Source organism: Sapajus apella, unplaced genomic scaffold (genome assembly GCF_009761245.1).
Source record: "Sapajus apella isolate SASKATOON/1434 unplaced genomic scaffold, GSC_monkey_1.0 scaffold11, whole genome shotgun sequence".
Lineage (NCBI taxonomy): Eukaryota > Metazoa > Chordata > Mammalia > Primates > Cebidae > Sapajus > Sapajus apella.
Genome location: NW_022436951.1, coordinates 29793354 through 29808569, shown reverse-complemented (window position 1 = coordinate 29808569; position 15216 = coordinate 29793354). Strand labels below are relative to the sequence as shown.

The 15216-nt window shown below is 35.5% G+C and overlaps 1 pseudogene; it reads left to right on the top strand.

Moving 5' to 3' along the window:
* Window positions 1-6071: 6071 nt before the first annotated feature.
* LOC116552457 lies at window positions 6072-6219 on the top strand (annotated as a pseudogene).
* The last annotated feature ends 8997 nt before the right edge of the window (window positions 6220-15216 follow it).

Here is a 15216-nt window from a genome sequence, read left to right as displayed (position 1 = left end):
TATATATACGTATATATTCGATGTATTGCACAGCGTGGTGAATTTACACAGTGTGTAAATAATAATGCATTGTACAATTTAAAATCTCTAAGGTTAAATTTCAAATTATCTCACGAGGAAAAATGATAAGTGTTTGAGGTGATGAATATGTTAGTCAGCTTGATTTAATTATTCCACATTGTATCCATGAATCGTAACGTCACTTTGTATCCCACAAATATGTCAATTTATCATTAAAAACTGCTAATAACATACAACAAATGTAAATATGTATTAAATTGAATAGAAATAAATACACACACATAAATGCAAATGAGCACATGAAATATAAATATCATTGATGGATTCTATCAATGTTAATTTCTTGATTGTGATATTGTAATATAGTTGTTCAGTACATTACTACTGGGAGAAACTTTGTAAGGTGTACAAAGGATCTCTGCATTATTTCTTTAACTGCACGTGCATCTTGATTTTCTCTAAATACAAAGTATTTTTAAAAATCCACTTAAAGCTTTCAGCGTACACCTTATAATCCAATTCTCATACCTCTCGGTCTTAATGAGTTTTCTGAACTGAGTGCTTATCATTTCATACATTTATGCTTCTTCTACCTGAGAATGTACATATTAACAATTCGTGGTGTTGATTTACGTATTTTTCAACTCCAAGTAAAAATGCAGTATGATACAGTCTTCATGTTCAATTTTGCTAAGCATGCTTTTTATATTTGTGCATTTATATTTGTTTATTTAGTTATAGATTAGTTTATATGTACCTTTAATTTACATATTTAGTTTGTTGCTGATTTCTGAAATATTATAATGTTGCAATAAAAAGCCTAGATTTTTTCCATGAAGAGGTCAATCACAAAGTGCCAATAATTGTATGTGTGAGGTTATAGCTGACTTTCCATAATGCTTATGTCTATGTTAGCCTCAGAATTTTCAGTATAAAAGTAATATCTACCATCATGTTTCTTGAGTATCTTCACTATACTGTGGAACACTGATGTCTTACACATTTATTCCACAGAATAGTAGAGACTGGCTCCTGTGTGTACATCAAAAATGGAATTTCATTTAAAAGCAAATGAAACTGTGATACTTTGATTTCAGTGTCAGTCAGGGTAGTACCAGGACTACTAAATTGCAGAACTTAATATTGCAGTTGTTGCCTTCTGTTATAGAAGAACAGATTTAATCATTTTGAATAAGCCTCGTCTTTCTTGAGAGACTGGCATGCAGAAAATATCAGTTCACTCAAGTGAAGAGATTGCTGTTGAGGTAAAGTACCTAGAAAACTATTCTTATAAAAGGGCACACTATGTTAAGTAGAGCTCTGGCTATAAACAATCCTGGAATTAGAAAGCAGATTGAAGAAAGTGCAAGCTTGACACAATTCTCTTGTATTATCAGGTAAGCTGAGGTTTAGTCAATGCCATTTAGTACTAATTGTACGTGTAGCGTACTGAAAGGAGAGCCTTTATCCTCATCACTTTCAGCTCACGCAGGTGGAACGTCAGTTTAAAATCATGGGAGAGAGATTGCCATTGCTGCTGAAAACCTGACACTGGCTTTGGAGGAAGTGCATGGGTACAGGTATCCTGCTCTCTTGTGTTAAAGCGACACTCACTTTCTCAAAGGAAGGTATCCATTCCCCCGAAATATCAAACTTCTCACTGGATAGGATGGTGACAGATTATGATTAAATAAAAACCAAATTCAGAATTAGATGCTCAAATTAAATTTAGCTAGAATTTCTTTTATCTTGAAAACCATTAGTTAGAATTCCCTTAATGTAGACTTCATGTTTGGTAGTATACTTAGGTGTTTGCAGGCTCAAGAAAATAACCTACCCAAATATTCGTATCTTCCTTCATTTAGCATCTAGAAGACCAAACTCTTTCACATATAAATAAAACTAAATAAATTTCCTAAATCACTTTTCATAGAATGTCCAAGAGAATTTAGCCATGTGGCTTTGTTAATACACATTTTGGAAATAATGTTGAATTTGGTAGGTTAGGGTTTGATAGCTATCATAATAAACAAATCTGACACTCATTTGCTTAAATCTACAAGTTTATTTACTACATATACCAATTTCCCACTGGGTACAGAATTCCCTTCCAAATCGTTAATGAGACTCTCTTTGTCTTGGCTCCACCATTGTAATATTTGGCATCGAGGGTCAAGAGAGAGCTGAAGGGATGTTACTTCAGCCCGGAAGTAACACATGGCATTTCAGTCAACAGCTATAGGTTGCAGTCAGGCATGCAGCCTTGCAGCAGTGAAGGGAGCAAAGATGTGGTCTTTCCATGTGTCTATGATGGAAAGAAGAGTTGAATATCATCAAGGCAATATGTACCTCAACCATTTCCTGGACGTCAATTATTTTTTTTCTCTTTTTCCTCCTACTCAGAGTCAGAGCACACCCTCTTCAAAGAAGACATTCCAGAGCTTTATCCAATTCATCGTGTCCAGCTCGTCGTCAAAGATACCAGGGCTCTTGCTGTAGCCTCCATCATATCTCAATTAACAACTTCTGGTTTATACATATGTTAATTAGAAAGATATGGGCCATGCGCAGTGGCTCACGCCTGTAATCCCAGCACGTTCGGAGGCCGAGGTGAGCAGATCATGAGGTCAAGACATCGAGACCATCCCGGCCAACATGGTGAAGTCCGGTCACTACTAAAAATACAAAAATTAGCTGGGCGTGTTGGCACATGCCTGTAGTCCCAGCTACTGGGGAGGCTGAGGCAGGAGAATCACTTGAATCAGGGAGGCAGAGGTTGCAGCGAGCCGAGATGGCACCACTGCACTTCAGCCTGGAGACAGAGGGGGACTACGTCTCAAAAAAAAAAAATAAATAAATAAAAAGATATGTCCCCTAAATACACACACAAACACACACACACACACACACACACACACGAATGTTGTGAGTAGAACAGATAACAAATTAAGGTTTTCTTTTGAACTGAAGAAATAAAGAAAACACAAACAGTTGCTTGCATGTATGAATTTTGCAATCTCATGGAACAGTGACTTAGAAGTCTTTCTACCCTGAGAGTGGCTAGTTCTAGTTGTGATTTAACTTTGACATTCTTTTAGTCTTACTTTCTTTTCCTTCTGGGAGCATGTTTCCCTCAGGGAGGTTCTATTTACTTCCCTTTATTTTCCTTGGCAAAATTTGTTGTGGACGTTCGTGAATGTGTTTCTTAGCCTCTTGCTTTAGGAAAATGGGGTCCAATTTTGTTTTAATTCTTGAGCAAAGCAGTATTGAAATTTCATGGGTAATGCATTTCTAGCAAATGAATGGCAGTCTACTTATCTATTTTACTCTAGTAAATTCCATGTACAAGTGTATAAATAAAATTTATTTTTAGACTAAGTTAGCTATTTATTTGTTTTCTCATCTCATTTCCATTTTTTCATATTTTGGCATTGGCTATATTGAGCAAGAAATGGGAAGAAGATACGTCTTTAATTTGAACCTGGCTCTGGGTCATTTTACCCACCATAGAGGTTCAGATAAACACCATATTCTTAATTTAGCTTTTTGGTTCAATTTCAATCTAATGAAATGTCTTACTGGATTTTTTAATCACCCAAAGCCTCTAACAACACCCCATTTGTGGTCATTTTGTGCTCAAGAGAGTTAACGTCAGCATCCTTCATGACTCTGAAATTCTAGTATATGTTGTGTATATTACATACTTTATATGTTTTTTAAAATGACAGAAATCTAGATCTGACAGTGGCAGTTCATTAGGACACAACAAATCACCAACTACTAGGGATGTAATAGAAAGCTTTTCGTCAATAAATGAACTGTCCTAACACAGGGAAATGATCAATGCTTGAGGTGACAGATACTCAATTATACTGATTTGATCATTACACATTGTATGCTTATATCAAAATACCACATGTATCCCATAAATATGTACAACTGTTAGGTAGCAATAATCATTAAAAATAAAAAATTAAAAAATAAAGATCCTTTAGAAAGCCAATGTTATTAGAATACATTTGAATATTTAATAACAAATTAAAGATTTTAATTTTCCAATAAAATACAAAATACAAAATTATAAATATTCAAAATTAAACTTGAAACTATTATTTGAGGAGTTGACAAGAGGTAAAATAAACGCTTCCTCTGATCATAATTCAACTTCCATTTTTGTAATTATTTGTATTTAAATTCCCAAGAGTACAAGGTTGCATATCCTGATGGTGTTGCTGTGCTTTCCTGCACTGATTGGATGCTGCTTGTTTAATGAACTCTGGTAACAGCACTCAAATAGTTCACAGGCTGATAATTTTTCTTGTACATAGGACAAGTGATTTCTTGAACTGCTTATCAACATATTATAGAAGAAAAGCTTAAATATGTAAACATCCATGTGATTTCTCTGTGCCTACTTGAATTTAAAACATTTGAAATTAATCAAACTATTTTATTTTTGTTAGCGTCATCAGCTACTTAGGCCCTTATGATATGATCCTAAAGGAAAAATGCTTCCTCATTGATTTATTCACTCCTAGACATTAATGTCATCTCTAACTCTGCTCACTTGCTATTACTGTAAAAGTAGGTCAATAAGCAAAATTTTGGATCTTTACTTTCTTTTTTTATTTTTTTCGTATATTCACAATATGTTTGATATACTTGCAGGGGACTTATGGACTCTATGATGTTCATATGTGCCAACCTTCGGTGCCCTTGCACCCAGTGTTGAGAACTCCAACACCAGAAATTATGTCAGCATACAAACAACCATCCTCTCTGCCCATTTATGAATTTTTTTTTTTGGCTTAAAAACTATTTATTTTTTAAATAAATAAAAAATAAAAAAACTATTTATATAAAATATACTATTTATTTATTTATTTATTTAATGCATTTATTTAATTTTAGGTGTACATTATATCTGGCATTTCTCCCTATGTTATCCATCCCTCCCCTCCCCTCCCTCCCCCCCCCTACTGCCCCCAGTGTGTGATGCTCCTCTTTCTGAGTCCATGTGTTCTCATTGTTCAACACCCACCTATGAGTGAGAACATGTGGTGTCTGGCTTTCTGTTCTTGTGTCAGTTTGCTGAGAATGATGGTTTCCAGATTCATCCAAGTCCCTACAATGGGCACGAACTCATCGTTTTTTATGGCTGCCTGGTATTCCATGGTGTATATGTACCACATTTTCTTTGTCCAGTCTATCATCGATGGGCATTTGGATTGGTTCCAGGTCTTTGCTATTGTACACAGGGCTGCAATGAACATACGTGTGCATGTGTCTTTATAGTTCTTTGCGTATATACCCAGTAATGGGATTGCTAGGTCAAATGGAATTTCTATTTCTAGGAATCTTTACTTTCTTTATCAGTTAAGTGAAATATAATTAGTGCAACCAATGTAATTTTCGATTCCTCCAAAATATATAAAATTTCAAATTGCAAAGAAGTTGCAATTCATCACTCTCTTGGTGAACAAGCAGGAACGAGATTGAAGAAACTATTTGGCAGAGACAAGTTGTGTAACAGCAGACCTCTGTATATGGAGTTTAATGTCTGTATTAAAAGAGTTGGTAACATGTATTCAAAGCTTCCCCAGCAGATTTGTATGCTGAATTGACATTGATGAGGACCAGATGACTCAACTGAACAAAGCTTGAGCAATACTAAAATGTGAAATCCTGGCGATTCAACTGTGAAATTTTGCTCTATGCACAATTGAATGTTTCATCATAATAATAATTTGAGATTTTTTTTGTAGATTAGTGAATATAATATGGTGAAATTTGTCTTACTTTTTATAATACTGCTTAAAGAGAAAAATTCAAAGGTTTTGTGGATAATTTAATACATTCTCTGATTTTATTAGAAACTTCAGATGTGTCATGGAATGAATTCTGTATGTCCTCAAAGTTCATATACTGAAGCTTTAATTCCTAGTATTTCAGAGGCTCTATCTCCTGGAACCTCAGAATGTGACTGTGTTTGGGGATAAGGCCTTTAAAGAGGTGAGTAGGGTGAAGTGAGATAATAAGAGTTGGGGTCTATACTTACCTGGCAGAAGAGATACCATGATCACGAAGGTGGCTTATCCATTGCACGCCGGATGTGCTGACCCCTGCGATTTCCCCAAATGTGGGAAACTCCACTGCATAATTTGTGGTAGTGGGGGACTGTGTTCATGCTTTCCCCTGTTAAAAAATATTAAAAAAAAAAATGTTGGGTTCTAATCCAATAGGACTGGTGTCCTTAGTAAAAGAGGAAGAAACACTAGGAATGCCGGTGCACAGAGGAAAGGCCACGTCAGGACACAGAGAGAAGGTGGCCATCTTGCAAGGCCCGAGAGAGCCCTTAGGAGAAACCAATCTTGCTGGCACCTTGATCTTGGACTCCCTGCGTCCAGAACTATGACAATATAAGTAGCCGTTGCTTAAGTCACCCAGTTAGTGATATTTTGTTATGGCAACCCTAGCAAACCAATGCAAGAGGACTTATGTTTTCCTTAAACTTCTAACAATTTGATTTGTTTTTAATTTCATTTACTATATGTAAACATGCTTTCAGAATTTCAGACTTCCTTAGAATGTTTAATTCCTTTCTACAAAACATGTGACTCTCTCAATTATCGTATATTTTTCTATACTTACTGAAGCAATGATCTTTTTTATTATTTCCATTTTAGTTTCCACATTTCGAAGCTGGTTCTGTACAGCAAGTCATACTTTTATGTATAAAAAAATACCTTGCCAGTAACCTTCTCCAAGGTTACCTTTAGGTTTCTTAATGAAAGGGAGGATTTCAATTCTTTTCTTTGTTGTGCTTCATAGATTTCAATTAATTGAAATGGTTGCATTAACAGAAATACTAGCAACTTTTTTTTTTTTTGGTAAAAATAAATGTAATCTTAAAATACATATGTGTTAAATATTTTAATTTTTGATCTCTTTGAAATAATCATAACCAGGAAGACAATTATAATGAAGACACCCAAATATAGAATTATTTTATATTTTGCATCCCTTACTGGAGGGGATTTAAAGAAAGACAGCACAGTTATAAGACATTACTTCAGATAATTGATTTTTTTTTTTTTAAGATTACATGTGATAGGCTACAAATTATCTCCTGGCCAGAAAGTGAAAACCAGTCAAGCTTGATTATTATAAATTTAATCATAATCGCCTCCAATGTTCAATATTTTGAAATTAGTTAAAAGAAAAATTATTATTAGTATCTTTGAAAATAGCTGTTATTGGAAATGTAGTTTGTGTATGTATATATTATACATATGTCTCGTGTTCCTGTATCCCTTGACATTATCCTATGCATTTCACAACAAACTTCATATTCCAGCTGCTATTCAAAAATGTGCTTTCTTTTCTTACAAAATTTCTCAGTGAGCCTGTGAAGAATGGTGGGACTTTTTATGACGCTGTCATTCCTGTTAATACTTAGGCCATTTTCTTCCTCTAGAAGACTGCAACTGTGTGCCTGTTGAGAGACTTGGCTGTAATTTCAGCAATCCCTGGAGAATAAAGTAATCTAAATTTTGAAGTACAAGTTTTGAAATATTTTTGAGGCCAGTTCCTTCTGCATGGAAAGAATAAACACATCAAACGTTGTTCCACTTGGTGAGATAAAAGAAATTCAGGCTGATCACAAGAATATCATCTTGATGTAATAATAGTGAAAATTATAACATCTTTATCTTGTGTGTAGGAAGAGTATTATTGTAAAAATAATTTCAAATAACTTTAATGATTATTCATAGTAACTTTATCAGCATGTTAAATAATAATCTACAATATTGTAGAAATGGAATATATTTTAGTTTTTTGCATTATTAAAATATTCTTTCATATATTCATATATTTCAGCCACAGGTGTTTCATATCCACACATATAAGTGATAGAACCACATTTACTAAAATTACATCTTTTTAAACTGATGATTTTGCTTTTAAAAATATCAACCCATTTCTGAGAACTACCTTCCTATTTACTATAATTTAGCTTACTCTTAAAAATGTTTTTATCATATACTCAATAAAATACACACTGGCAAAAGTAAAAAATCAACTTTTTAGAAAACAAAAAAGTTAAGTATGTTTGATATTCACACTTTTTTCTTAGTAATTTATCTCTTTTATGAATTCAAAAATCCTGAGATTCATAGTGTTCTAAAATTACCATATAAACAGTATTTTATCAGTGTTTTGCATATGCCTTAAACATGGTTTATTTTTTTAAATTTTTAAGTGATAATGTATAAAATGAAAACTAAATCTAAGACAAGAATGATCATATTTTCTAATTGAATGGTTATAAAAAATGTAACAATTTTCTCAAAATCTGATTCATATGACTCAATCCCAGTAAAAACCTAAGTAAAGCCTATAAGCATTTAGAAACTACCTAGTGGATACCCAGCATTGTGCTGAACTTGCTACTGAATTCAGAAAGAATATAGGTGTAGATTCTCCACTTACTGTATTAATAATCTAGGATATATAATTAATTGTTTATAAGATGTACAAAATGATGTATATCAGCATACAAGATATAAAATATATGTATATTTGATCTATTAATATATACTCATATTTTATGCATACATCAATGTAAAGCAAATGATTTATTGCTTTTCTTTACATGTTTTATCAGAGTTAAAAATAATGACTTCTGTAAATGCATAAGGAATGAGGTAACTGGAACTGAACAGTTCCTCACAAAATAGTTATTATGTTTGTCAAATGTTTTTGGTGTAATTATGGGTACCCATATCACAACTGAACAATTAAATTGCAAGGCCTGAGATTGTATGGCTATGTTTTAACATCCTATGTCTTCCATCACGCTTTGAACCATGCTTTGGTTTTATGAGACAGCGACTTTTCAGAGAAGGAATAAAGGATAGGAAGAAAAACAGAAAAGGCAGAAATTGGAAATGAAGGATGGAAGCAGAGGTCCAGGAAGAAAGAAAGATAATCAAACTGAAGTCTGCAACGGTCAACAGATTAAAACAAAGACAACTGGAATTGAAGGGAAGGACAGTTGATAAAAACTAAAGGTAGAAATGGGGCAGGACACTTGATTTGGTTATCCTGTCTCTCCATATCTGCTCTCCACTTCATATTTCTTTCTCTGCCCTCTGCTTTATCTTGGGAGACTGATTCCTGCAGATTGCATGACCAAAGCCCTTGTGCTTTCTGGCTTCCAGTTGAGTGGTATCAATGGGGAACAAATAAGAGATAGGAAGGCAAGAAGAGATGCATAACTCCCTGCCTTGCCATTATTTCACTGTGGATGGAAGAGAATGTGTTTTGCAACTTATGGCTTTAGTTTCTCTTAGGCAGCTTTGCCCCCGAATTATAGCAATTTTTGGTTTCCAATAGCACTGTTCTCTCCCAAATCATCTGCAGATCTAGGGCTACTAATGACTCCTCACTTTTCGCTAGTTTCTGGTATCTGTACCATACCATCTTAATTTCCTTAATCTTCTCCATATCTTTTTAAACAGGGCTTTATTGTTTTTTAAATTATCCTTTTACATGTACTATCTCTTTTTACACCAAAATTATCTGCCAGTTAGTACTAGGGTGGCCTCAAGAAAAAAATTCATAAAACTAGATTATGGAATAAAAACATTCATCTAATGACTCCTCAAAAAATCTCCATGCTGAAGTGAAATGGTGTAGAGTGGTGTATCACAGTCAGACACATTATCACTGACACTGCAAGGGCTTGAATGCTAATGGAGGACAACGTATTGGGAGACAAGTAGAAGTGACACTCAATGGCTATGGCAAAAAGATTGTTTATTGATTATGTTTTGTGCTGAAAGATGTTGATTGTATTACAATGATACAATCATTGAGCAATGATAGAAAACCTTAAGCAATGATAGAAAACTTTGAGCAATGATATAAAGAGCAATGATAGAAAATTTGGAATTTCTATCTCAAAGTGCAGGTCAATCTGTATCTGGCTACCTCTATGGCAGATTCAGATTCAGGACATATATGGCTGAAGATTGATCGTAAGAATTGATTGTAAGAGTTCCAGAGTTGGAAGCAAAAAAATGCTTCATAAAGCACTGGTTTGAGAAGACATGGGGAATCTTTCAGGAACAACACATGTAAGAAAATGAGGAGGTACAACAGGCAGAGGGAGAAACTGAAATGTGATACATAGCTTCAGATGTTTCAGCTGATCTTATGGGGAACTGTGAAGCTAGGATGATCCTTTAGAGAGTCTTCAATTGACAGAAAGGAACCAGGCTTTCTACCCTCTATCCACAACCAAGTGGATGTAGGTCTTCCCTGAGAGGAGGAGTCATTTTTCAGTTAATACATTACTGTATTACAAACCATTCCCAAATTTAGAAGCCTAAATAAAAACTAATTATTTTTTCATCATTCTGTGTATTACCTTGTGATTTTTCTTTCGGTCTCACTTGAAATCACTCATGTGGTTGCACTCGGTTGTTTCACTGTGGCCAGGATTCAGCCATATTTCTGTCATTTTCCTCCTTGTCTTTAGATTGAGCCCTAAACAGATTTTATTTTGTTTTTAATCTAAAAGGCCACTTAAAGCCTAGTCTTAGAAACCACTGACTCTCTTCTACCACATACTATTGGTCAAAGAAAATCATAGAATCAGTTCGGTTCAAGAGGGGAGAACATACATTCCACTCTTTTACAACAAGAGTAGAAAATTCTCATTGCAAGAAGCAGGCAGGATGGGGGATGCAGTTGCTGACATCCTTAGAAACAAACCACTACAGGCTACAACTCTTTGGTACATTAGAATTCTTGAAGAGAGACTCATTCATGAGCCATAGCAGACAAAGTTTCCTGCATTTGGGTCAGTGAGTACCTTGATCTTGAAAAGATCTAGGCAATGTACCAGAACTTCCACTACCTTGACTGCACCTCATTTCTTCCAAGTTCTTTTTTCTTTGTACTGTCTTTTGGTTGAGTTTCTTTCATTTATATATATATATATATATATAATTGCAGGTTCTGGGGTACATGTGCAGAACATGCAAGATTGTTGCATAGGTACACACATAGCAATGTGGTTTGCTGCCTCCATCCCCCCGTCATCTACTTCTGGCATTTAACCCCATGTTATCCCTCCCCAACCTCCCTACCCACCACTCTCCTTCCTCTATTCCCCCCCAATAGACCCCAGTGTGTTGGATCCCAGCAACTCCCAGATGGAAAAGTGCAAAGCGTGATCTTGTTGGAAGAGAGTTGATACACTTATATCTTGACACCGTTTTTGGCATAAGTGTGGAGAACATATGGGAATGCATTCTTAGGGTGTTAGACTGAAGAAGGCGGAATATAAGATTCAATATTTCTGGATTTATCACTATGAATACACTCATAATGTTAGAAGGTTGATAAGTTAACTTAAAGGATATTAACAGTCTGTTAGGTTTTTTAAGTGAAGCCTGTATGCAAGGCTTGCCAAAACACAGATTGTTAGTTTCCACTTTCAGAATTTCTAACTAATACAACATGGGCCAGAACTTTGGGCTTAGCTTAGTTAGATCCTCTGCTCAGTGTGTTCAAGGGCTCATCTTTTGAGATGTGGTCCTCATCTTGAACTTGGGATGCTTTTTCAAGTCTGTCCTGGTGATTAGCAGACTTTAACTCTCTGAGGATGTAACACTGAGACCCTCAGTCACTAGAAGCTAGCTTTGTCTACACGCGGTTTTGAACATAGCTGTTTCGTTCTCTTCTTTGAGAATGGAATCAGAATCTCTTTGACGTTTTAATCTCTTTTAAGAGCTCACCTTATTAGGCCAGCATTACCCAGGATAATCTTGTTTTATATTAATTTAAAGTAAATAGATTAATTATTAAACTGAGGCAGCCATATTCAGTGCAAGAGCATCTACACCAGGGACTGGGAATTTTGAGGGTTGTCTTAGAATTCTGCACATCAGAGACGAAAACTGAATATTTTCATTTCTACAAGGTTCCCATTTACACTTGTGCTGTCAGCCTGAGTGGAATACCTGGAACAAATCAAATAGAGCAGATGAGTTTTGGATACCATAATTTCCTTGGCATAATGTTTAAGAAGGGGTTTGAAGCTTCAAGGAGGTGAGGCTGATGGAGAAGATGTGTTGTTTATAGCCTTCTCAATCAATACTTACTCAAATCTTAATCCATAAAGACCTAGAAGTTTCTCTCTTCACCAAAGAACTTAGCAATATTTTTGTAAGGTGGACACTTTGTACTTGAAAATTTCTGCTGTGGCTGACCTCTTCACTCCAGACTTCATAGTTGGAGCTGCAAAAATTAGATGTGTGGTAATGCCTACTGATCACAGAAACCCTAGGATCGAAGAATAAGGGGTCTAATGAGATGATACCTGACATATATAAGCAAAACAGTTCTAGATCAAGTCATAGTGAGTCATCCTGGCCTGTTGCCCAGTTCACAAATACAACCTAATTCAAAAGACAGTACATTAACTGTTTGAGGGAAGAACATAAATCCCTTAACAAATGTTGTCCCAAATACATTTTGCAGCTTTCTCCCCAAACTTTCCCCACAGAGACTCTTAGTCATTTGTCAAGAAAGTGTAAATTGGGGAAATGAAAATACCCAGAGCTTCCACAGATATATAAAATACTCAATTAAAACCAGTGTTACTAAGATATGTAAATTAAATGACATTGAAAACATTTAGTGCATCTGAAGGCTGGGTCATACATGTAGCTATAGCCCTGGTTACTTTCCTAGTATGTTCAATGTGCATAGGAATCCTGACTTGATTTTTATCCCAGGCTATATGCATAGTGGGAATGGACATACATTTTACATACTGTAAAACTCTGCTTTTGAGTTCCTGACTCATGAAGACTATGACTTGTGAAGGTCCAAGAAGGCCCTAGAACTAATTACCCAACTGTCAACTTAGCAAAACTATACATTTAAAGAAATACCACAACCCAAAGTAGTAGAATAAATTAGCACCACCATCAAACACTTGAAAAATTCAGGACGGTGACTTCTTTCTGTATACCTACTAAGTTCACCTGGTTGGCTATGTCAAGATGTGAATCAGCTTTGGATAAAGTGTTAATATTTAGGTTTCGTTGTCAATTGCTGATGCTTTCCCAGATGTGCTATTTTAACTGGAGTGAATCAATGCCGCCTCTGGCACTTAGTATATAATTATTGACCTAGAAAATATTTTATTGGTATTTTCTTCAACTAAGAAAACTAGAACCAATTTGCCTCTATTTTATAGAAACAGCAGAATATTTATGCTTTCTTCTATCAAGAATATAGTATGCCTCTTCTCTCTGTCATTATAGTCTGGAGATATCTTGATGAGCTTGACATCTTACAAAGCATAGTAATGGCTCATATGCTTGACGGATTAAGCTGACTGCATTTTCTAACAGAATAAAGCAAAAGCATAAGACATTTTAATGACTTGTGCCAGAGGGTGGGGAATAATGTTGAAAAGTTCAGATATCTGTCAAATCAGTAAATATTCTAGTGTTTCCGTGGCCTTAGGCATACCAAGATCTTTCAAGTATGAGACAATTTGCTGGACCTTATGCTGTCTACAAAAGGCACAATGATTGGTAGGCTTGTTTGGATTATTGCGGTAATATGAGTTATACTTGTGTGTGCTGTCACCACATATTTACTGAGTATCCCCTACATTTTCCAGTTTTGAGTGGGCCTACTGCTAAGGCATGCTTCATGCCAGGTCCAAGTTTCCAGGATCTAGATGCTGTTGCATGAGATATTAGGGACTATCAGAACTATGCTATTGGAAGAGGTTGTGTCAAATTCGATTCCTTGATGAAACCTCTCATGAGACCCAGAGCAGAGAAAATGAATAGAGATTTTGGGTAAAAACATTTTTTCATTAAGAATAACTATTATCTGTTTGAGAGAAGGCAGGCTTATTCTTAGAGTTCAGTAAAGAAGGAAGGTCTGACAGTGACAACCAAGTGACAGTGCTCCTTCAGTCTCCATCTTGAACGGGTTGTTATCTGGCATAGTAAATCATAAAGTAAGCTGTGCTCAGCAACATTCCATTTTAAAATATACCTTCTTCATTTAAAGCAATAGGCCCCCAAGCATAAGTGACAACACGGAAGCATGCAAAACAGATTCCCATGGAACCTGTTTTACAGCCCCTCTGCTTGTCTTCCAGTCACATCTATGGCTGTTAACTAAATATGGAGAACAACCTTTGGGTTGTCTGTTTAGTTAACAAACAAGGAAGATTTACATATCTTCCTAGTATGCTTAGATCCACCAGAAGCGGTCCCTAATAAGGAGTAGCCTAAAAACAGTGATTAAAAAAAAAATTTCAACAGTGCATAGCACTGTTGGAAAACACAGTTGATTTTTCAAATTTTGGTGGAAAAAGAGATGGCCAGAGATTACCATAGGTTGTAACTATTGGATTGGCAAGCTCTTCACAGGCTAAGTAAAGGCCCCAAAAGAGCATACGCAAAAGAGGTGTTCTCAATAAACACGGTAATAAGTGAAATCTTCCTGTGGATGAAAATCAGCCACCTTCCCAAATTAACATGGTCTTGTTCAATGGACCCACGTATACAGATCCTAAATACAGATGTGAGATACTAGTGGGCTAAAAAAATTTTATTTTACATTACCAAGACTAATTTCTTTTGGTCACTGAACTTGCTGAGAAATCAAAATTTCAAGAGCAAAGGTCAATGATAATATATGTTGATTTAGTAAATAAATACATATTTCAGAGTCCAGGAGAAATACGGACATAATCATTGATTTATTAAGGATGAGGGCCAAACTGCTCTTTGCTGTTGTTAGTACAAACTACTAACAATAGCAAAGACATGGAATCAACCTAGGTACCCATCAGTGGTGGATTGGATAAACAAAATGTGGTATACATACACCATGGAGTGCTACACAGCCATAAAAAATAAATGAAATAATATCCTTTGCAGCAGCATGGATGCAGCTGAAGGCCATTATCTTAGGTGCATAAACCCAGGAACGCAAAACCAAGTACTGCATGTTTCCACTTCTAAGTGGGAACTAAACATTGGATATAGATGGGCACAAAGAATGGAACAATAGACACTGAGGACTACGTGAGGGTGGAGGACAGAAGGAGGGCAAGGGCTGAAAAACTAACTTTTAGGTATTATG